The sequence below is a fragment of the Petromyzon marinus genome, chromosome 3 (genome assembly GCF_048934315.1).
Source record: "Petromyzon marinus isolate PM22_M1 ecotype Great Lakes invasive population chromosome 3, UKy_Petmar_22M1.pri1.0, whole genome shotgun sequence".
Taxonomy (NCBI): Eukaryota; Metazoa; Chordata; class Hyperoartia; order Petromyzontiformes; family Petromyzontidae; genus Petromyzon; species Petromyzon marinus.
The window spans coordinates 222449-247053 of record NC_133669.1 but is presented as its reverse complement, the minus strand read 5'-3'; the positions used below and the strand labels follow the sequence as shown (position 1 = coordinate 247053).

The 24605-nt window shown below is 44.3% G+C and overlaps 1 long non-coding RNA gene across 2 annotated transcripts in view; it reads right to left on the bottom strand.

The window, feature by feature from the left end:
* Positions 1-440: 440 nt before the first annotated feature.
* LOC116950906 (uncharacterized) overlaps positions 441-24605 on the bottom strand; it is a 111354-nt gene continuing 87189 nt past the window's right edge. Inside the window, exons 5-6 of one of the 2 annotated variants that reach the window (XR_004404090.2) lie at positions 3848-3963; positions 441-2339 (exon numbers count right to left, since the gene is read on the bottom strand). This is a non-coding gene — a long non-coding RNA (uncharacterized LOC116950906). The remainder of the gene's footprint in view (positions 2340-3847; positions 3964-24605) is intronic. The other variant, XR_012946030.1, reaches the window with a different exon arrangement.

Sequence of the window (24605 nt, the reverse complement as noted above, 5' to 3'; positions counted from 1 at the left end):
AAGGAGTTGTTAAAATTGTGTTAACTGAGGACTGCTATTTTTTCAAGAGGGGGGGGTGATGTAAAGACAGTTCGGAGCAATAGTGGGACAGTCGGGTTCCTCGGGACCATGGTTACTAATGGACATGCTAATGATGATTGATGGGACAAGCGTTGACAGGGTCACGTGAGGGGGAGCACGGGATCCAATGGCGGGAAAGGGCGGAGATTTACAGAGCCAGGTGTGGTGAGAATTCGAGAATAGGGGCGTGGCCGGATCAGGCGAGGCATAAGAGCCGGCTCTAACCGGAACTGAGGAGCTGTTGGTCTGGGGAATCATCGTCGTCGCCTTCGAACGGGTCGTCTCCATCGTCTTCGAGATGTCTTGAGACTAAAAGCTATGTTGTCTCAGAATAGAGTGGTCTAACTGCCCAAGTGTATATAGTCACTCGTGGTTCCTCGTTGAGTTGTCAGTGGGCTTTATTCCAAATACATATACAGAAAGACAAGACGGTGTCTCTGAGAGCTACATTACACAAGTACGATAAATACATGATTTTATACTTAGGTGAAATTCTGTTATGACAAAGTGTTTCTTGCAAGATATACCTTCCAAAACACATTGTGTTTAAAACAACTTATGTCTACATACATTTCAATAGTATAGAATTTAACACAGTTTAAATATATGGCTTGAAACCTTGGTAATATTCATTGATGACAATTATTTAAAGCATTTGTAAATATCTTCTTGGTTAAATTTCGATTTAAAGCTTTCGTGACTGCAAGGATTCATCTTCTTGGTTTTTTCGGTAAAGTCACGTAGAATGAGAATAAAACAATAAAACAAAATAAGACAATAAGACAATAAAATTCTCACGGCCACAACACCATTGGAAAGATGTTTTAAACCATTTCGGTTCTTAATTCATTGTATTTTACGGTGACCTTCAGACTGCAGCTCTTTCGCTGGCATTGCCTCTTAATACCTCTCACACCACGGTTAATGGTATGGTTTATACCATGGACTATAACAGCGCATCGTGGCTGTTTCTCCCCCCTCCTCCGTTCCGAGCATAGATGGACTCGTCCGTCTGAACAAAGCTCGTCGCTGTCCGTGGTGCTAACGTTGAAAAGAAAAAAACGCCAACCATTTTTTCGCCATATGGCATTGTGATGTATAGCGACTTATTTTTAGTAGCTGAGCTGATTGGAGACTATATAGAGTTTATTAATAACATTGATGAAGTTTATATTTTAGTTTTGTATTAGTTTACTATATGGTATTCATTATATAGTGTAGTGTATACCCAGTTACTTTATGTTAATAGCTCAACTTATTGAAGAATATATTGAGTACATTTATTATATTGATGTAGTTTATACTTATTTTTTTCACATCGGTTTATTGTATGATAGTTGGGTAGTTGCAGTCCTTTAGCGTCCATATACTAAATGCCTCTGTTGATATGTAAACTTTGACTTTAACATTGCTATTTCCATGACCAGTCACATGCTAATCCCTCACATTAACATCATGCTAATCTCCCAGTTACATGCTAATTTATGACTTTAACACCCTGCTGATCCAACACTTTATCACAGCTATTTCAATGCTAAATTCTCCTGTTTGATATGTAAACTCCTTTGTCAAGGCGCTTTACTTCTCCCATCTAGCTTAAAAGACGCTGTGAATCTTAGCAGCGTTCATTGAAGCGCTGTCGTCCCGACAGTTCTGTTCCTTCATCTGAAGAAGGCTACTTGTGTTGTGGCCGAAACGTCGTGAGAATTTTATTTTATTATTTTGTTTTATTGTTTCATTCTCATTCTACGTGACTTTAGGTAAAAATTTGTAAATAATCCACATCTTGATTAAAACATGTTTTCTTTCCTGGAAATGTTGGCATTGAAAGTAGAAAAGGGGCCAAACAAACATAACACGACTGTAACATTACTTTTACTAAATCATTAGCACTGTGCTAAGCCTTTTGTTTTTATAATAAATGTTATCTGTTGGGAATTAACAGATTATGTTCAGAGTAGTTGCTATTCTTGACGTATAAATGTTAATGGGGAGTATTGCTGTCATATGCATCTTCACGCAGTTCAAAAAGCACCGATTCTAAAACATTTCTTCTTGATAAAATTCGTTGAATATCATCTGGCAAGCAACACATGACTCATTGTTGGAAGGAAAAAAATATAATAAAACCTCGTAAATAAAGAAATGATGTCGAAAACTTAAAATAAATCGTAGCTGCCCTTTGAAGACATGCTGCAGCCCACAAATAGTTAAAGCGACAGAACTCATCAACGATCTTGCAGGTTTGTGTTTCTGCTGTCCCAGAGATCGTGTTGTTCCTGTGGGGAGAAACCCGGCTTAATGAGCCTTGTGAAGAGCAACCGTTATGAATCATTCACGCCGTTCTGTAACGTCTCTCATCTTCCTGTGTGAAAGGAAATTAAGTATTTGTTATGGTGCCTGAAAGGCGAGTGTCTGATTGCTTTCACATGCGCATTGTAGACTTTAAGAGGGCTGCACATGCCAATAACGTGCCTCTGAAGAGGATGACGGCATGGGTTTAATTCTCAACTTTTTAAAGAGATTTTGATGCAGTTTTAAAATGTAATTTTAACAATACTCCGTTAAAAGGGTCGATAATAGGCCTATGACGCACACACGATGCTGCAAATGTGTCGAGACCAATTGCCTCCCAAGTAAGTGAACACAAATTCCTGAAAACTTATTTTACATGCGATTATGTAATAAAGGGCGAGTGGAAAAGTGAATGTACATTTAAAAAAAACGTTAAAAAATTAGAAACGCTTCATGAAACCGCAGAATGTTCCCCACAACATGCCAACTTCGTAAGCCCTCTGGACAAGATAAATTTCAGCCAGATTCACGGAGGCAATATTGTGACAACTTGCCCTCTCTGCTCACCTGTCAACAAGGATGAGAGGATGTTATCCCACACCTATTAAGAGGTTTGGTTCTTTGACATTTGTCGCCAATTGTATGCCAGTTGTGCTAGAGGGCATTGTGTCATTCGACGAGCGATCCGGGTCTCTCCCAGAGCAGTGCAACTCTTCGTATTAGAAAATAAACGACAGAAGTGGATATCATGAAACTACATATGAGATCCCTACAAGTAACCCCTGGTCTGCACAGTAACAGTAATGACTTTGTCACCTCCTCTACCAGAGAGTAACGTTTTGTCGGTTTGGAGTCAACCCATAACGTTACCTTCTCAAGACTGAAATTTAGCCAAATGTGAGTAAATAACTAAATTGTATATGTGCTTTTTTGTGCAGTCACTGGTGACTGGACTGCAACAATTAAGTAACAGCATTAGAGGACCAGGTTTAATCACTGTCTGGATTCAAACCCAGTATCTCATCGGTACGAGCTCAGCGCTCTGAGCCACCTGGACATTTACACTTCATTATTGTTCTTGTGGTTGAGACGATTTTGACTTTTACTCATAGGAGAATGTAAAGAAACTATTTGAGTTAACTCGAGTGTATCGTTTTTTGCTAAGTACTAAATTTTGTAAACTTGGAAGCATTCATCTACATCTAAACCTTTCTAGTATCCATTAAACATGCTATAATAATGGCATTCCTATTGCAGGAACGAGTCTCTTCCTAGTTCAACTGCTGTTGAATACATACAATAAATATTGAAACGTTTTATTAACCCTAGACTGCCGTCTTACCATATTAAACTCACATGGTCAACACTGTGTCCAAAGAATAGCTAAGTCAGTAAATACAACCAATCCTAGCATGAGTGCAACACCTCCAATTAACACGATTGGCTACGTACGATGCAAAATAAGTTAAACATAGATAGACAACATACGTACGTACAAACAGCCCGGAGTAGCGCAGGACATCCACTGTGAGCTCTGCCCCTTCCATTCAGCGAAGTCTCTGCTTAAGGGAACTGTGAGTGACGCACCCGCCTCGTTTCATCACGATCCTGCACACACCACAGGGGAGAGTGAGCGCCTCTCAAGGCTAATCCAGCTCCCTCCGGCGTAGGGAAGAACCAACTACCAACCACTCACTGCATGTGCTCTATGGGCCGCTAAATTAATGGTTTATGCTCTCGTTAGCATAGCCATTAGCTCCGCCTACGAATCCACACCATCCAGCACATCTAATTAAGGTTTCAGTTAATGTCCAGTTAGCAGGAGTTGAATGTTGAATGTATTACTCAGTTTGTTCACTCCACAAGCAGATATATCAAATATAAATCAGTAAAATTGATTTGCTGCTCAAATGAACAGTGAGACAGTGCTCATATACTGTTTACAGCCCTGAGCCAGTGGTAAAAACCGCACATTCCTATGATGGGGGCAAGTATATCCATATCTAAACATTAAATGCCAAGTGACATTAAACCTTTTACGCTTACCAAAATTGTAAGATATTTACCGTATTCATACACCTGGATGTAGGATGATGTTCACTGGTTATTTGAAAACGATGACAGGTTTTTTTTTTCATATTTTCCAGTCAAAGCCGGTCGCTTTGCAAGATGCCAAAACAATGTATATTTATATTCATATTAATTGTATATGTATTCATTTAAAGTGTTTCCTGACTGGAAATTTCTGCACAACCATGGCTCATGACTTTTGAACAAACGTTAAAAGTCACCACACTTTTCTAAGAAAAACAACGAGCTTCACTGTCATCATTGGGTAATTTTCTCACCGTGACATTTATTTGTAAATCAAACATCATCAGGATTTTTCAATTTAAAGCTTTCGTGACTGCAGGGATTCATCTTCTTGGTTCTTTCGGTAAAGTCACGTAGAACGGAAATAAAATAATAATAAAAATAACGCATAATAAAATAAAATTCTCACGACGGTTTGGCCACAACACAAGTAGCCTTCTTCAGGTGAAGGAGCAGAACTGTCGGGACGACAGCGCTTCAATGAACACTGCTTAGCTTCGCAGCGTCTTTTAAGCTGGGTGGGAGGAGCAGAGCGCCTTCACAAAGGAGTTTACATATCAACAGAAGAATTTAGCATTGAAATAGCTGTGTTAAAGTGTTGGATTAGCAGGATGTTAAAGTCGTAAATTAGCATGTAACTGGGAGATTACCATGATGTTAATGTGAGGGATTAGCATGTAACTGGTCACGGAAGTAGCTATGTTAAAGTCAGAGTTTACATATCAACAGAGACATTTAGTATATTGACGCTAAAGAACTGCAACTACCCAACTATCATACAATAAGCCAATGTGAAGAACTTAGTATAAACTACATGAATATAATAAATGTACTCAATATATTCTTCAATAACTTGAGCTATTAACATAACGTAACTGGGTATACACTACACTATATAATGAAAACCATATAGTAAACTGATTAAAACTAAAATATAAACTACATCAATGTTTTGATTTAAAGCTTTCGTGACTGCAGTAATTCATATTCTTAGTTTTTTCGGTAAAGTCACGTTGAAGAGAAACAACAAAATAATAATATATATATAAATAAATAAAAACATTCTCATGACGTTTCGACCATAACTCAAACGTCGTCTTCAGGTGTGTTGGTTCGCATAAATGTATTTTTAAACGGCGCATTTATTTATTTATATATTAAAAAAACGTTAGCGCCACGCGCAACGATTTGGCAGTTTACCCAGGACTAGGCCATCTATATTCTGAAAAGAGGAGGGGGGAGACGACATTTTTTATAATGTATGCTGTCTGAAAGCCACTGTAAGCGTGAACAATCAATTAAGACCTGAAATGGTTTATCAAATCTTTCCAATGATTGCTAAGATAGAATCCATCTTCTCGGTTGAAATTGTCTCTGTGCTTGTATATGTGGATAGCCTCATGAACGAATCTCTCATGGAAGCCAGATGGCTTACAAAGAACCTCTGTCTTGGAAAAGTCAATGGCATGTGAGCCTACTGAATTAGAACAATGATCTGCCACAGTCGAGGTGTTGGTCCTACCGTGTTTAAGGTCTGCTTTGTGTTCACGAATGCGGTCCGAGACATGGCGTTTGGTTTCTCCAATGTAACTACGACCACAGAGGCAACTTAGTTTGTAGACACCAGGGTATTGTATGTCCGGAATCACATCTTTTACAGACGGAACCAGATCACGGATTTTATGTAATGTGTTGAAACGGACCTGGATCTTGTGTTTATTCAAGATTTTGGAGATCTTTTTTGTGATCCCAGCAATGTAGGGTAAAGTGATGGTTTTGAAAGGCTCCTCAAGAGGGTTCTTCTTCATGGTTTGAGTGATAGCTTTGCGGATTGTATAGTCGGAGTAACCATTAGCCCTAAGAGCTTGGTGTACGTGCTTGAGTTCACTGCTTATGTGTTCCTGGTCGGATATGCATTGGGCTCTATGATACAGAGTCTTGATGAGACAATTCTTCTGTGATGGATGGTGGTGGGAATCCGGCTTCAGATAAGCATCCGTATGGGTAGCTTTCCTGTAGACAGAGTGGCTCATTGAACCATCAGGTCTCTTTAAAATTAGGACATCCAAAAAAGGTATCTTGCCATCTATTTCGACTTCCATGGTAAATCTGATGGCTGGGTGTATGGAATTGAAACCTTCTGCTGCCAGGCCACCAAGATTATACGGCTTACCAAAAATACATAAAGTAGATACACCCCTTCGTCCCATAGTCTCTACTATCGGCTCCCCCACCTACAAACTAGCTCATTTTTTGTCTGAAATCCTGCGTCCTTTCACTGGAAAGACCACCTCTGCGGTACAAAATTCTACTCACCTGGTATCGACAATCAAGGGTATTTCCCTGTCCCCAGACGACCTGCTTGTCAGTTTTGATGTAGTTTCCTTATTCACCAAGGTTCCTGTACCTGACACCATTGCAATCATTGAAGACTTGGTTCATCAAGGACTAAACACTGAGGTACCCCCCTTGGTGAGACACTGTTTAACCAATACATACTTCACTTGGAATGGAACTTTCTACAAACAAACTGAGGGCACCCCAATGGGCTCCCCCCTTTCTCCAGTTATAGCTAACATTTTCATGGAGAAATTTGAGACTGACGCCATCCAGACTGCCACTCTGCGCCCAACCTTATGGAAGAGGTACGTGGATGACACTTTTGTCATCTGGCCACATGGCCGGCCTGCTCTAGACCAATTCTTCGACCACATCAATTCCATACACCCAGCCATCAGATTTACCATGGAAGTCGAAATAGATGGCAAGATACCTTTTTTGGATGTCCTAATTAAAAAGAGACCTGATGGTTCAATGAGCCACTCTGTCTACAGGAAAGCTACCCATACGGATGCTTATCTGAAACCGGATTCCCACCACCATCCATCACAGAAGAATTCTCTCATCAAGACTCTGTATCATAGAGCCCAATGCATATCCGACCAGGAACACATAAGCAGTGAACTCAAGCACGTACACCAAGCTCTTAGGGCTAATGGTTACTCCGACTATACAATCCGCAAAGCTATCACTCAAACCATGAAGAAGAACCCTCTTGAGGAGCCTTTCAAAACCATCACTTTACCCTACATTGCTGGGATCACAAAAAAGATCTCCAAAATCTTGAATAAACACAAGATCCAGGTCCGTTTCAACACATTACATAAAATCCGTGATCTGGTTCCGTCTGTAAAAGATGTGATTCCGGACATACAATACCCTGGTGTCTACAAACTAAGTTGCCTCTGTTGTAGTAGTTACATTGGAGAAACCAAACGCCATGTCTCGGACCGCATTCGTGAACACAAAGCAGACCTTAAACACGGTAGGACCAACACCTCGGCCGTGGCAGATCATTGTTCTAATTCAGTAGGCTCACATGCCATTGACTTTTCCAAGACAGAGGTTCTTTGTAAGCCATCTGGCTTCCATGAGAGATTCGTTCATGAGGCTATCCACATATACAAGCACAGAGACAATTTCAACCGAGAAGATGGATTCTATCTTAGCAATCATTGGAAAGATTTGATAAACCATTTCAGGTCTTAATTGATTGTTCACGCTTACAGTGGCTTTCAGACAGCATACATTATAAAAAAATTAGTCTCCCCCCTCCTCTTTTCAGAATATAGATGGACTAGTCCTGGGTAAGCTGTCAAATCGTTGCGCGTGGCGCTAACGTTTTTTTAAATATATAAATAAATAAATGCGCCGTTTGAAAATACATTTATGCGAACCAACACACCTGAAGACGACCGTTTGAGTTATGGTCGAAACGTCGTGAGAATTTTTTTATATATATTTTATTATTTTGTTGTTTCTCTTCAACGTGACTTTACCGAAAAAACTAAGAATATGAATTACTGCAGTCACGAAAGCTTTAAATCAAAATTTAATCGCCTCTACGGGGAGGGTTTTCACATAACTTTAAGATCCTTCAACAAACTCCGGGATAAGAAAGCTCAGCTGATCGAGTCTCTCACCTTCCTGAAGAGATGCCGCGACTCTGGGGTAATACCAATCGCATTTACACTGACCTCTGCTGCTGTAACTTCTTCTAACGCGAAACGAATTCTTTTCAAAACTAGCTTAGCTCTTATCTCAGAAAAAATCAGACTTATACGCACCGAACTAGATCAGTTAGACAAGACACTCTACAAATCACACTTATCATTGACGGCAACAATGTCCACATCGGATTGGGAACATGTAGACAATATGACTGCCTCTTCAGCTGCTACTATGTCGACCAAATGTAAGGAAAACCTGATTTCCAAATTTAACCTCCTCTTCAACAAAAGACCGGACCCACACACCAAAAAGTTAGACGTTAATAAAGTCGTAATTAATCGCAGTAACAGTTCTATTTCCGATGGTCTGAAATCCGTTTTAGCTAAAGGTCTAAACTTTGCAGTCACACCTAAACACATACCAGTTAATGATATAATTGCCCAAGTAGACGTTGCTCTCAGGGGCCTGGGTCACATCGCTGCAGACGTAGCAAGATCTGAAATCGCTGCAACCCTCAAAAACGCTAAGATGCCAGCTAGCAACCTCAGCAAAGATGAGCGTTTTGAATTATATAAATTAAAAAGAGGAATTATATTGTAGTCCTCTCAGCTGACAAAGGCAATGCTACTGTCATCATGGCTAAAATAGAATACAACAACAAAATTAAAGAATTACTCGACGATGGTAGTTATACAAAAATAAAAAGAGATCCCACCAACAGCCTCGTCACACAAACCAACAAAATAATTTCTGATTCAACCGCATTAATTGATCAATCTAAACAGTTTTCGTTGAATCCCTCTGCTGCCAGGCCACCAAGATTATACGGCTTACCAAAAATACATAAAGTAGATACACCCCTTCGTCCCATAGTCTCTACTATCGGTTCCCCCACCTACAAACTAGCTCATTTTTTGTCTGAAATCCTGCGTCCTTTCACTGGAAAGACCACCTCTGCGGTACAAAATTCTACTCACCTGGTATCGACAATCAAGGGTATTTCCCTGTCCCCAGACGACCTGCTTGTCAGTTTTGATGTAGTTTCCTTATTCACCAAGGTTCCTGTACCTGACACCATTGCAATCATTGAAGACTTGGTTCATCAAGGACTAAACACTGAGGTACCCCCCTTGGTGAGACACTGTTTAACCAATACATACTTCACTTGGAATGGAACTTTCTACAAACAAACTGAGGGCACCCCAATGGGCTCCCCCCTTTCTCCAGTTATAGCTAACATTTTCATGGAGAAATTTGACACTGACGCCATCCAGACTGCCACTCTGCGCCCAACCTTATGGAAGAGGTACGTGGATGACACTTTTGTCATCTGGCCACATGGCCGGCCTGCTCTAGACCAATTCTTCGACCACATCAATTCCATACACCCAGCCATCAGATTTACCATGGAAGTCGAAATAGATGGCAAGATACCTTTTTTGGATGTCCTAATTAAAAAGAGACCTGATGGTTCAATGAGCCACTCTGTCTACAGGAAAGCTACCCATACGGATGCTTATCTGAAACCGGATTCCCACCACCATCCATCACAGAAGAATTCTCTCATCAAGACTCTGTATCATAGAGCCCAATGCATATCCGACCAGGAACACATAAGCAGTGAACTCAAGCACGTACACCAAGCTCTTAGGGCTAATGGTTACTCCGACTATACAATCCGCAAAGCTATCACTCAAACCATGAAGAAGAACCCTCTTGAGGAGCCTTTCAAAACCATCACTTTACCCTACATTGCTGGGATCACAAAAAAGATCTCCAAAATCTTGAATAAACACAAGATCCAGGTCCGTTTCAACACATTACATAAAATCCGTGATCTGGTTCCGTCTGTAAAAGATGTGATTCCGGACATACAATACCCTGGTGTCTACAAACTAAGTTGCCTCTGTCGTAGTAGTTACATTGGAGAAACCAAACGCCATGTCTCGGACCGCATTCGTGAACACAAAGCAGACCTTAAACACGGTAGGACCAACACCTCGGCCGTGGCAGATCATTGTTCTAATTCAGTAGGCTCACATGCCATTGACTTTTCCAAGACAGAGGTTCTTTGTAAGCCATCTGGCTTCCATGAGAGATTCGTTCATGAGGCTATCCACATATACAAGCACAGAGACAATTTCAACCGAGAAGATGGATTCTATCTTAGCAATCATTGGAAAGATTTCATAAACCATTTCAGGTCTTAATTGATTGTTCACGCTTACAGTGGCTTTCAGACAGCATACATTATAAAAAATTTCGTCTCCCCCTCCTCTTTTCAGAATATAGATGGCCTAGTCCTGGGTAAACTGCCAAATCGTTGCACGTGGCGCTAACGTTTTTTATATATAAATAAATAAATGCGCCGTTTGAAAATACATTTATGCGAACCAACACACCTGAAGACGACCGTTTGAGTTATGGTCGAAACGTCGTGAGAATTTTTTTATTTTTATATATATTTTTTTATTATTTTGTTGTTTCTCTTCAACGTGACTTTACCGAAAAAACTAAGAATATACATCAATGTTATCAATAAACTCAATATACTCTCCAAACAGCTGAGCTACTAACAATAAGTCGTTATGCATTACAATTCTATGTCAAAAAAAAGGTGGCGGTTTTTTCCTTTTCAACATTAGCACCACGGAAAGCGACGAGCTTTTTTCAGACGGACGAGTCCATCTATGCTCAGAACGGAGGAGGGGGGAGAAACAGCCTCGATGCGCTGCTCTGTCCTGTGTTGCGTTACAACTATGTTATAAACTAGACTACCATATCTCCTTGGTTCTTTCGGTAAAGTCACGTAGAATGAGAATAAAACAATAAAACAAAGTAAGACAATTGTCTTATTTGTTTTTCAATTTAAAGCTTTCGTGACTGCAGGGATTCATCTTCTTGGTTCTTTCGGTATAAGACAATTGTCTTATTTTGTTTTATTGTTTTATTCTCATTCTATGTGACTTTACCGAAAGAACCAAGAAGATGAATCCTTGCAGTCACGAAAGCTTGAAATCGAAATAGACTACTTTACATTACAATGTTATACCTTCCAATCTAAACTACAGTGTGTAATATCGTATACATAGCCCAATGTAAGCTCTAACATTATGCATTATATTGATATGTCTCCAACCAAACTTTTTTCTACATTACACGACTATACACCGTAATATGCACTGCCATAGACAACGCCCACCCTTGAATTATACAATGCGTTACTATACACTACCCTATACTTTAGACTATAAAATATTAGACTTGTAATACTATAGACTACCCTATACTTTAGACTATAAAATATTAGACTTGTAATATTACACTACGTATTATTCTACCAACCCTACTGTATACCACACTGCTGTATATTCACTATACAATTACGATACTATATATTGCCTTATGAATTATGTTAAACATTACACTGTTATACTGTTTATTATTATACAACATGCTATAAACCATACCATTGTCCGTCGTGTGAAAGGTATTAAGAGGCAGTGCCAGCGAATGGACTGCGGTCTGAAAGTCACCGTAAAATACAATAAATCAAGAACCGAAATGGTTTATAACTTCTTTCCAATTAAGCCAGAATCCATCTTCTCGGTTGAAATTGTCTCTGTGCTTGTATATGTGGATAGCCTCATGAACGAATCTCTCATTGTAGCCGGATGGCTTGCATAGAACCTTTATAACATAGTTGTAACGCAACACAGGACAGCAGCGCATCGTGGCTGTTTCTCCCCCCTCCTCCGTTCCGAGCATAGATGGACTCGTCCATCTGAACAAAGCTCGTCGCTTTCCGTGGTGTTAACGTTGAAAAGGAAAAAAACGCCACCTTTTTTTTAATATAGAATTCTAATGTATAAAGACTTATTGTTAGTAGCTCAGCTGATTGGAGAGTATATTGAGTTTATTGATAGCATTGATGTAGTTTATATTTTAGTTTTTTTATCAGTTTACTATATGGTTTTAATTATATAGTGTAGTGTATACCCAGTTACTTTATGTTAATAGCTCAACTTATTGAAGAATATGTTGAGTACATTTATTATATTGATGTAGTTTATACTTAGTTCTTTCACATCGGCTTATTGTATGATAGTTGGGTAGTTGCAGTTCTTTAGCATCAATATACTAAATGCCTCTGTTGATATGTAAACTTTGACTTTAACATAGCTACTTTCGTGACATGCTAATCCCTCACATTAACATCATGGTAATCTCCCAGTTACATGCTAATTTATGACTTTAACACCCTGCTAATCCAACACTTTAACACAGCTATTTCAATGCTAAATTCTTCTGTTGATATGTAAGCTCCTTTGTTAAGGCGCTCTGCTCCTCCCACCCAGCTTAAAAGACGCTGCGAAGCTTAGCAGTGTTCATTGAAGCGCTGTCGTCCCGACAGTTCTGTTCCTTCACCTGAAGAAGGCTACTTGTGTTGTGGCCGAAACGTCGTGAGAATTTTATTTTATTATGTTTTATTTTTATTATTTTATTTCCATTCTACGTGACTTTACCGAAAGAACCAAGAAGATCATCAGGATTCTCATCACAATGATCGACACTTTGTTTACCATGGACCTTTATTTTCGGTTGATGTTGAAGCAAATCCGGGGATAATTACCAAATGATGAAAAGGTTAAAAGGAAAAAAAATACAAATAAGAACAGCACATGTGTAGTGAGTCACTCAGATACACTAATAATGGGAGGCACTCTATTTATTATAACCTTCACAGGTATAGGGAGTAACGACACTATGGTCAGGACAGTTAACAGGCTGCCTGACCAACAACGCCGAGGAGGTGAAGATGGTGACGAAGACTCCTGCAGCACGACGGGTTCCATTCCAACGAACAGCCGCGAGTCTTGCCCGGGGTCTCCTTTTTATCCACCCAGCGTGGCCTCACTCCGCCCTTGGCCATGCCTCCCTTCTAGAACCTACTAGAAGGTTCCCGGGCTTTTCCTCACGTGCCCCCTCTGTCACCTTTGCCCGACTTCCCTCTCTCCGGCTTATCACGTGACCTGCTGGCAGACAGGACTGCTGCAACAGCAGATCCCCTTCTCTGGCAAAAACCAGCGCTACGCGCCATAGTGACCCATTCCATGTCACTCCACATGTTTAACTGAATAACTTACTTGCAGCTTGACATATGTTGGATGCAGCCTGCAAAAAAACTCTTGACATAAAGTATTAAAGAAAACATTGATCATCTGCTGATAATATAATGCAATATTCAGCAAGACTCCTGACGTTAACCGTGAATTAATATTCTATATTTTGATTTATTTGTCGTACATTAATGTGGCGAAGAATATATCGTCACCATTTTCACAAATTTTGATTTAAAGCTTTCGTGACTGCAAGGATTAATCTTCTCTGGTTCTTTCGGTAAAGTCATGTAGAATGAGAATAAAATAATAAATTGATAAAATAAAATGACGCAATAATATTCTCACAACGTTTCGGCCACAACACAAGCGGCCTTCATCAGGTGAAGGGACGAGACTGTCTGGAGGACAGCGCTGGAGTGAAAAAGCCATGCTCAGATCGCGACTTTTAAGCTGTGTGAGAAGAAACAAAGCACCTTGACAAAGGAATTAGCATAGAATTTAGCATTGAAATGGCTGAGTGATTAGCTTGTGACTGGTCACAGAAATGGCTATATTAAAGTTAAAGCATACACATCCGCAGAGGCACCCCTTGACAAAGGAATTAGCATAGAATTTAGCATTGAAATAGCTAAGTTAAAGCATACACATCCGCAGAGGCACCCCTTGACAAAGGAATTAGCATAGAATTTAGCATTGAAATAGCTGAGTGATTAGCTTTAACTGGTCACAGAAATAGCTATATTAAAGTCAGAGCATATACATTCACAGAGGCACCTAGTACAAATCAAACAGGAGAATTTAGCATTGAAATAACTAGGCGAATTAAGCATTGAAATAACTGAGTGATTAGCTTGTGACTGGTCACAGAAATGGCTATGTTGAAGTCAAGGCCTACACATCTGAGCTATTCACAGTAACTGGGTATACACTACAATATATAATGAATACTATATAGTGAACCAATAAAAAAACTAAAATATAAATTACCTCAATGTTATCAATAAACTCTATATATTCTCCAATCAGCTAAGCTACCAGCAATAAGTCGTTATATATCACAATGCTATATGGCGAAAAAAATGGGTGGATTCTTACCCTCAACTTTAGCAACACGGATAGCTACGGGCCCCGTTCAGACGGACGAGTTCATCCATGGTCGGAACAGAGGAGGGGGAGAGAGACAGCTGCGAGGCGTTGTTATACTCCATGTTGTAAACCATACCATTAACCGTGGTGTGAGACGTATTAAGAGTCAATGCCAGCGAAAGAGCTGCGGTCTGAAGGTCATCGTAAAATACAATTAATTAAGAACGGAAGTGGTTTAAAACATCTTTCCAATGGTTACTAAGCCAGAATCCATCTTTTCGGTTGAAATTGTCTCTGTGCTTGTATATGTGAAAGGCCTCATGAACGAATCTCTCATGGTAGCCGGTTGGTTTGCAAATAACCTCCGTCTTGGAGAAGTCAATGTCATGTGAGCCCACTGAATTATAACAGTGATCTGCCACGGCAGAGGAGTTCGTTCTACCGTGTTTCAAGTCTGCTTTATGTTCGCGGATGCGGTCCGAGATATGTCGTTTGGTTTCTCCAATGTAGCTATTTCAATGCTAGATTCGCCTAGTTATTTCAATGCTAAATTCTCCTGTTTGATTTGTACTAGGTGCCTCTGTGAATGTGTATGCTTTAACTTTAACATAGCCATTTCTGTGACCAGTCACAAGCTAATCACTCAGCCACTTCAATGCTAAATTCTATGCTAATTCCTTTGTCAAGGCGCTTTGTTTCTTCTCACACAGCTTAAAGGTCGCGATCTGAGCGTGGCTTTTTCACTCCAGCGCTGTCCTCCAGTCTCGTCCCTTCACCTGATGAAGGCCGCTTGTGTTGTGGCCGAAACGTCGTGAGAATATTATTGTGTTATTTTATTTTATCAATTTATTATTTTATTCTCATTCTACGTGACTTTACCGAAAGAACCAAAGAAGATGAACATTTTCACAAACTTTATAAAAAGTACGTGCATGCTTCGAAAAATGAAAGCAGGCTTTTGCGTGACTGGCGCATAGGTAGCAGCATGGACGCTTGCCCAAACTACCCTCTGTGTGTGGTTAGTACTTAGTAGGTGTTTTTTGGCATTCTTTGATTAGTAAAAATGTCGTGTTTGAAAGCAAATGGCATGGATTTCTCGTGCTCCCTCCTGCCTGCTCACACACCCTGGCATTGCGTGTAAGCAAACTCTTACTGTTTTCCAGCCATCACATCTGGTGGGGATGAACAAACAAAAAAATGAAAAGCCCTGCAGCGTAAATATGACCTTTCATTTAATCACGTATTTTTACACAATCAACAACCCTGCAGGGCAATTTACATACTTTGTTTGATTCAAGTCCTGCTTGCATAGTAACTGTGTGAGTGATCCTGTATGTTTTGTCTGATTGTATATACAGTACATTTAAATAAGTTTTATAAAGTGTAACAATTTCTTACTCCTTGCTGTTATCGTTCATGTATGCTGCATACCTCAGAGTATGAGACGATAATGATCAAAGCCATAAGTTGAGTGTGAAACGCAAATCGTATTAACATTGTGGAAGTCAGGATGCTGTCAGTGGAAATATATAGCAAGCACCACCTTTAAATAACTATCAGGGCCAAGGTGCTGTGTCTGTTCAAATGCAACATACATGCAAACGTATTTAACTAAATTAACTAAAAAGCTCCTTTTTTTTCGCTGCTGTTCTCCCTCATAAGATCGGACAGGCATATGAGTGCTCATTTAAAACTTGGTTTCATGCTCGTGTGTCTGTGTGTATGCGCGCGTGTGTGTAGACTTGTTTATGCAGGTTACTTTAGGGCATATATGGAATTTACAGCACTCCATTTAAATGAATGGCTTGCAGAAGGGCTTTTCGGTATGGTTTTACTGGTAGGAACCTCCTGGTTACAGCAGCCCACAGGGGATTATTGTGTCCGTCCGTCCATCGTGCATCCAAAAATGGGAGTAGTGGGGCTGGGTGGAGAGGGGAGGGTGGGGAGGGAGGGGCTGGGTGGGGAGGGAGGGGCTGGGTGGGGAGGGGAGGGTAGGGAGGGGCTGGGTGGGGAGGGTGGGGCTGGGTGGGGAGGGTTAGGAGGGGCTGGGTGGGGTGGGGCTGGGTGGGGAAGGTGTGGGGTGGGAGGGGTGGGGCTGGGTGGGGAGGGGCTGGTCACCCCGTGGTGCCCTTATAAAACTCAACGTTTAACCTACTCACGCCGGCTTGTGCCCGCCCTCACAGTCGGGCATATTTGCGGAATACACCACGCTGCCGTTGACCCTGGCCATTGACCGAGCAACTCAACGTTCCTACCAGCTCCCTCCTCACTCAGAAATCATAAATCACGAATGCAGAATAAAAGTTCTGCATTCGTAGATATATCCCAACGTGATAATTGTTGATTTCTAGTGTAGATGGAATGATGACTGGTACGGCTGCTGTTGTATCTGACTACATTTTTGCAACTTATTTGTGTAAAATGTGGAGCAAATAAGAGTTTTATATAGTTATTTTAGCACATTATTTTGCCGGAAAAGTTTGTATCAATTTATTTATTTATTTTCATGGTTGTGCTTTTCCATTCTGAGATATTTTGTATGCGTATATATTACGTTTCCCCCCCCCCCCTTCCCCATATCTCAGTTACAATACTGTATTGTTAATCTCAGTGAAGTCTTGCCTACTCGTAACGTTTACTTGTGCAAACAAAAGAGAACCACACAATAGACTCTGTGTTTTGCCATTCATTACAAACTCCAAAGTATTTATCTCATTGCAGTTGCATGTGACAGCATTACATTAACCGATAATCCGAGCTGTTCTGCTCCTAATTTATAAATGGCACCTCTTGCCAAATACTGACGTACAGAGTGTACTGTAATTTTCAGCACTGGTACTTACTGATCAGCACACCTGTAATCAGGGCTCAGAGCGTTATTACTCAAAGTGCTTCTCATTTTCCAATCGAGGTTTTGCACATTTCAGTAGTAGAGTGAGCGGTTTGCAATTGGACGGTTTTGAGTTCAAATTTTGGTCGCAGGTTGACTCAGCTAATCATCCCTATGAAAAAGCATGTAAAGACTCGTCACCAGAACAGCATTGTAAACATTCCACCACTCGGTTGACTCTAAACAGGAGATGAGCACTACCTCAATGCTCACATGAACAGGAAACCACTGACTATTTTTTGTAAAGTGGTTTTGCATTCACTATGTGATCATCATATTCAATTATCTAAGTGTAGCTAGGACAGTGATTAGTAGGGTTGACCTGTGAACCTTCTCAGCTTTTGACTTAACTTTCGTGACTGCAGGAATTCATATTCTTTGGTTCTTTCGGTAAAGTCATGTAGATAGAAAAATAATAATAAAGTGAATAAAAATAAAAACCACGACGTTTCGATCGGAACAAAAGCGGCCATAATCAGGATGCGATCGAAACATCGTGGTTATTATTTGTATTCACTTTATTATAATTTTTATATCAACGTGACTTTTCCGAAAGAACCAAAGAATATAACCTTCTTAGATTCTTATTCTATGGGTCTTTCAGTGAAGCCACGTAGATAGAAAAAATTAAAAAATCACGACGTTTCGATCACAACACAAGCAATCGTCTTCAGGTCTGCAGTGCTCCAAGCAACTATTCTACATGGACCTGCAGGGCCTCCCACTGGGACAGCTGCCACCCTTCTACAGAAGCGTCCTGCAGACATGGAGCTCCCTCGCCGTCAGGAGGCTGAACCAACCGTGATCGGCCGAGGATCTGGTCTTTGAACTGATCCTCAGGAACCCACAGATAAAGCTGCCATCCACCACCGCCACCCCAGCCATGGAGAGGTGCCTCGCCAACGCGCGGCTCACCAGGATGGGAGATCTGGTGGAGCCTGAAAAACGGGGCCGGTGGCTCGGACCAGCAGATATGGCCGCAAAGACAGGGCTGCAGTCGCTCCGGGTGGCTGCCCGGATCCTGGCCGAAGCCAAGGGGTCTTCTCAGCGGCAGCGGGGAGTACGCCCCCCATCGGCGTTGGGGATGACGAGGCCCCTCTTGGTCCCCCTCCACCGGAGCTCTCAGTCGTGCCACTGCATCGCCAATGCCGACAAGCGAAGGCGGATCACAACCTGTGCCGGCTGGAAGACCTGCCGGAGGTGGCTTTCGCAAATGTAAAGAGGAAGGTGCTCTACTCCTACATGGTCCGGTTCCACCAACAGGACACCCTGAGGAGCCACAAGGACCATGCCTGGAGGAAAGCCCTGCCCTGTATCTCTCCGGAGAGGCCTCGCTGGAGGCAACTCTACTCCAGCCCGACGTACAACTGCATCGGCGACCTCAGCTGGAGCATCGCCCACGGCACCCTCACCACCAATGTCTCCCTGGCGCGCTTCACCGACACGTCCCCGGAGTGTCGGTTCTGCGGTAAAGTGGAGACGGTGGCGCACCAATACTTGGAGTGCAAGAGCCTGGACTCGCTGTTCAAGGTCCTGAGAAACATCCTCCTAAGGTTCAGCCTCCACTTCTCCCCGACGGTCCTCATCTTTGGATACCCGAAGGGCGACGGACCCCAACATCTTCAGGGGCTGGTCAACGTGCTCTTCGGCTACGCCAAGCTCGCCATATACAGGGCGAGAAAGGTAGCCCTGGAGGGGCAACGTCCAGCCAACAGCCTGGGCATCTTCCGCGCTCTGGTCGGCGCCAGGGTGTGGCTGGAGTTCCGCCATGCGCAGCTGACCCACGCCGTGCCGGCCTTCAAGGAGCAGTAGGCGTGGAGGAGGCTGTGTGCTCGGTGGCAGATGGCGGAGAGCTCTGCATGCAAATCTAAGCTACCCGTCGGAGGCCGTTTGACTGTGGGCAGGGCTGCGTGCAGGTGCAGCACTTGTCGTAGTTATAAAAAAAGAAAGAGAGCGAGAGAGTGAGCGAGAGAGAGCCAAATGGAGTAGGAAGAGAGGGGGCAGAGAGAGAGGGGGGGGGGCAGAGAGGGGGGTAGAGAGAGAGGAGGGGCAGAGAGGGGGGTAGAGAGAGAGGGAAGGGGTAAGGAGAGCAGAAAAAAAGAAAAAATATATTTTGTTGGGTCTTTCATTTAAAAGGGGGGGGGGGGGGCGGGGGTTTACACAAAGCAAAGCAAAAAAAACGAAATGATGAACAGAGCAAAGTGCCAACTACACCGAGCATCTTCTTGTTTCCTCTGATCGTAAAAAAAAGAGAAAGCTACTGAGACAAGGTCTTATATAGGCCTGAGATGAGTGCATCAAGGTAGGTGGGTGGAGCTAGAGATGGTCCAACCACAGAGGCTGGGGCAGTGGCCTTTGTATTGTGAGAGATTAGCATGTCAATGTAAGAGAACCACCGCAACGGTGGATGTGCTAGTGAGACATTCAGCCCGTTGATTGTGTGTAGCCCAAGGGTAAGTACAATGGCCACCTCCACAGCCTCAGGGCGCCCTCCGATCTTACATTTACATGCAAATACCATCTCTAGCCCCGCCCACTTACCCTAGGGCTACACACAATACAATGGCTACCTCCACAGCTTTGGTGGCGCCCTACAGGCTAATCACTCACAATTATTTGTCTCGGCAGCTTTCTCTCTCTCTCTCACCTGAAGACGATTGCTTGTGTTGCGATCTAAACGTCGTGATATATTTATTATTGTTCTATCTACGTGGCTTCACCGAAAGACCCATACAATAAGTATTCCTGCAGTAACGAAAGCTTTAAGTCAAAATTCTTAGATTCTATATGCGTAATAATGTACAAGGTTGTTTGATCTGATAGAAATAAAATATTCCATGTGTTTAGCAAACACAAGGTATATTTTAAGCAAACAATTGTTTTTTATACTCTTTGGTTATATTCGGTAGTCACGTAGGTAAAAAAAGAAAACAACAAAAATCACGACATTTCGGCCACAACACAAGCGGCCTTCATCAGGTGAAGGGACCAGCCTGTCTCGAAGACTGCGCTGGAGTGAAACAGCCAAGCTCAGACTGCGACCTTTAAGCTGTGTGAGAGGGATTAAGGTGCCTCGACAAAGAAATTAGCATAAAAAAATTAGCATTTGATTGGCGGACTTAGCATGATGAAAGGTGTAGCACACGGCAGTGCACCTTTAAGCTGTGTGAGAGGGATTAAGGTGCCTTGACAAAGGAATTAGCGTAAAATTTAGCATTTGATTGGCGGACTTATCATGATGAAAGGTGTAGGACAGTGATCGGCAGCGGCAGTGCACCAGCCTGTGCTGCGAAAGTTTGGGGTACCACTACTTGAAAAAATATACTGTACCAATGAAAATTAGTTTAATGTTTAGTTCGATTTAGAAAATTTTTCCAATGGTTGCTTAATTTGAAACCATCTGCTCGGTTGAAATTGTGTCTGTGTTTGTAGATCTGAATTGCCTCGTGAACAAATCTCTGTTAAAAACCTGTGGGTTTGCAAAGAACCTTGGTATTGGAGAAAATTATATCGTGATCACCCACAGCATTGTAACAGTGATCAGCCACGGCAGAAGAATTCGTTCTGCCATGTTTCAAATCTGATTTGTGCTCGCGAATTCGGTCAGAGACATGTCGCTTCGTCTCCCCGATATAGCAATCACCACAGGTACAACTCAATTTATAAACCCCGGGGTAGTGTAAGTCAGGAATGACATCCTTCACGGATGGGATCAGATCACAAATTGTATGTACTGTATTGAACCGGACCTGGATCTTGTGTTTGTTTAGAATTTTGGAAATCTTTTTAGTGACGCCTGCTATATATGGTAGTGTGATGGTTTTGACCGGAGTATCAAGTGGTTGTTTCTGTATGGAGGGAGAAACAGCTTGGCGGATGGTACGGTCAGAGTATCCATTCCTTTTGAGGGCCAGGTGTACATGTTTTAATTCACTGGTCAGGTGGTGTTGGTCTGAAATGCAATTAGCCCTATGGTATAAAGTTTTGATGAGAGAATTATTTTGGGCTGCGTGGTGGTGGGAATCAGGCTTCAAGTAGGAATCTGTGTGGGTGGGTTTCCTGTAGACAGAATGCCCCAATGAGCCATCAGATCTCCTCTCAAACAGAACATCCAAGAATGGTAGCTTGCCATTTTTCTCCACTTCTATGGTGAATTTGATGGCGGGATGTCTGGAATTGATGTGGTGTAGGAAAAGGTTCAGAGCTGGGAGGCCATGTGGCCAAATGACGACAGTGTCATCCACATATCTCTTCCACAGGGAAGGTCTGAGGGTGGAAGTCTGGATGGCGTCCGATTCAAATTTCTCCATGAAAACATTGGCTATCACTGGTGACAAGGGGGAACCCATGGGAGTTCCCTCATTTTGCTTGTAGAAGGAACCATTCCAAGTGAAGTAGGTGTTGGTGAGGCTGTGCCTGTGTAGCGTAGGTACCTCAGGGTTTAGTCCATGTTGTACCAAATTTTCAATTATATAAATGGTATCAGGTACCGGGACCTTGGTGAACAAGGAGACCACATCGAAGCTGACAAGGATATCGTCAGGGGACAGTACAACGTCTTTGACCATAGAAACCAATTGGGCTGAGTTAAGTACTGCTGAGGAGGTCTTGCCAGTGAAAGGTAGCAAGGTATCCGACAGAAAACGTGCTAGCTTATAGGTAGGGGAGTTGATCGTGAATACGATGGGTCGTAGTGGAGTGACTTCTTTATGAATCTTTGGAAGACCATAGAATCTAGGGGGTCTTGCTGCAAAAGGTTTTAGGGAGGGACGTTTAGTTTGTTCAATTAGGGAGGTCGAACTTGTGATGATCTTGTTGGTTTTTATAGTTAGGCTATTAGTAGGGTCATTTTTAATTTTTAAGTAACTACCATCATTGAGAAGGTCCTGAATTTTATTGTTGTGTTGAGGAGTAGAATGGGGAAGTGGCATCACTTGTGCTGTCCAGGGCGATGACGTGACGTAATGCGCTCGGGGCAGCAGAGTGACGTCACGGCTCCTGAAGGGGAAAAAGGGGACCCCGTGACGGAAGAGGGGTCGTAGCTGGAGAGTAGGGTCTGAGAAGGGTGAAACGGGGAGTGAGGGGCAAGAGGGTAGGGATAGGGGAGAGCACAGTGCCAGGCTAGACGTGGCTGTGCTCCTCGCTCGGCCGTGTTGGTTGATCCCATGGCCGGGGCAGAGGAGACAGCACAGGGCAGCCGGCTGTGTCGGGACCTAGCCCGGGACCCCTAACCCCTGGGGAGTTGTTCACCCCTGTGTATTGTTAAAGATTTGTAATAAAACCTTGGCGGAAGCCCCTACCTTACCTTGGCCTCCGAGTGAGTCATCGGGAACTCCTTTACAACTGGTGTCAGGAGTGGTTACGCTGCCGTCGCTATGCCTAAATCGGGTGGGCGGCGTAAGAATCCACCGGCGGGACGCCGGGAGAGTACTGACGACGTCGGGGAGGCTCCGGCTGCGACCCGGGGGCAGTCTGTCGCCATGGAGATGGACTCGGCGGGGTAGGTGGTGTCGGCGGCTGGGGGTCCCAGCGCACCACCGCCGGTGGCGGGGGGCGATGCCGAGGAGCGGTCGCAGCTGCTCCTGCGGGCGATCGAGCAGCTCACCGCCGCCCTTACAGAGGTGGGAGCGCAGATGCACCCACCCGGCCCATACTCCGCGTGGCACCAGCAGATTCCCGCTGCTTTGCCGCCCGCCAATTTGGAAGTTGGCGCCATTTTTCATGCGCCGCCGGAAGTGGCGGCCATGTTGGTGAGGGAGCCGCAAGCGGACGTCATTTCCTCTGCGACGCCGGAAGCGGCAGCCATTGTTGCGGCCGTGGCGGCCGCGGATGCGGCTGCGGATGCCCCCGCGGACTCGCACCTCGCCGTGGCTGCGAGCTTGGCCGCGGAGGCTGCCGCAGATGTCGCTGCCGCAGATGTCACTGCCGCGGCTCCGCGCCTCGCCGTGGCTGCGAGCTTGGCCGCGGAGGCTGCCGCAGATGTCGCTGCCGCATATGTCACTTGCCGCGGCTCCGCACCTCGCTGTGGCTGCGAGCTTGCCCGCGGAGGCTGCCGCGGATGTCGCTGCCGCGGCTCCGCACCTCGCCGTACCCGCGAGCCGGGCCGCGGATTCCGTCGCAATTGCGGGATGGGCCGCGGATCCATATGCCGCCGCATTTGCGAGGTGGCTCGCAGGCGCTACCGCGCCTCCTCACCTCGCCGCGTCTGCGGCGTGGCCCACGGAGGCCGTAGCGCCGCCGGCCCTCGTCGCGGGCGGGGCCGCGGGGCTGGCCGTTGGCGATGCCGCGGGCCCGCACCTCGTCGCGCCTTCAAGGTGGGTCACGGGCGCTAGTGCGCCTCCGCATCCCGCCGCGTTGGCGGGGTTGGCGGCGGCCGCTGCTGCACCTCCGCACCTCGCCGCATCTCCGGCGTGGCCTACGGGGGCCGCAACTCTGCCGCCACCCGCCACGTCTCCGGCATGGCCTACGGGGGCCGCAGCGCCACCGCACCTTGCCGCGTCTTCAGCGTGGCCTATGGGGGCCGCAGCGCCACCGCACCTTGCTGCATCTTCGGCGTGGCCTATGGGGGCCGCAACGCTGCCGCACCACGCCGTGGTTGCAGGGTGGCCCGCGGGAGTCGGGGGGCTTCCATACCTCGCCGCACCGCGCGGCCAGGGGCTGCGCCGGTTACCCCACATCGCGCCGTTTGTCACGAAAGTGGGCGACTGGTTGGCCTTCCAGGACCGGTTCGACACGGCGTATATGTCGGTCGGCTGGTCCATGGAGGAGGCGTTGGGGGCCCTTCCGACCTACCTGGACGAGAAGGCGATGCAGGTCTTTAAGTCCATTCCCCCGGCCGATAAGGTTACGCTTCCGACAGTGTACCTCCGGATGGCCGATGTACTCGAGCCGCTGTCCAGGGCACGCCAGAAGTTTTCACTACGGCGGCGGGAGGAGGGGGAATCTCCATTGGTTTTCCGCTGCTCGCTCCTGGCCTTGGCACAGGCCGCATACCCTGATATACAGGGCAGGGCGCTGGACTCGTTGGCCCTGGAACGGCTACTCGA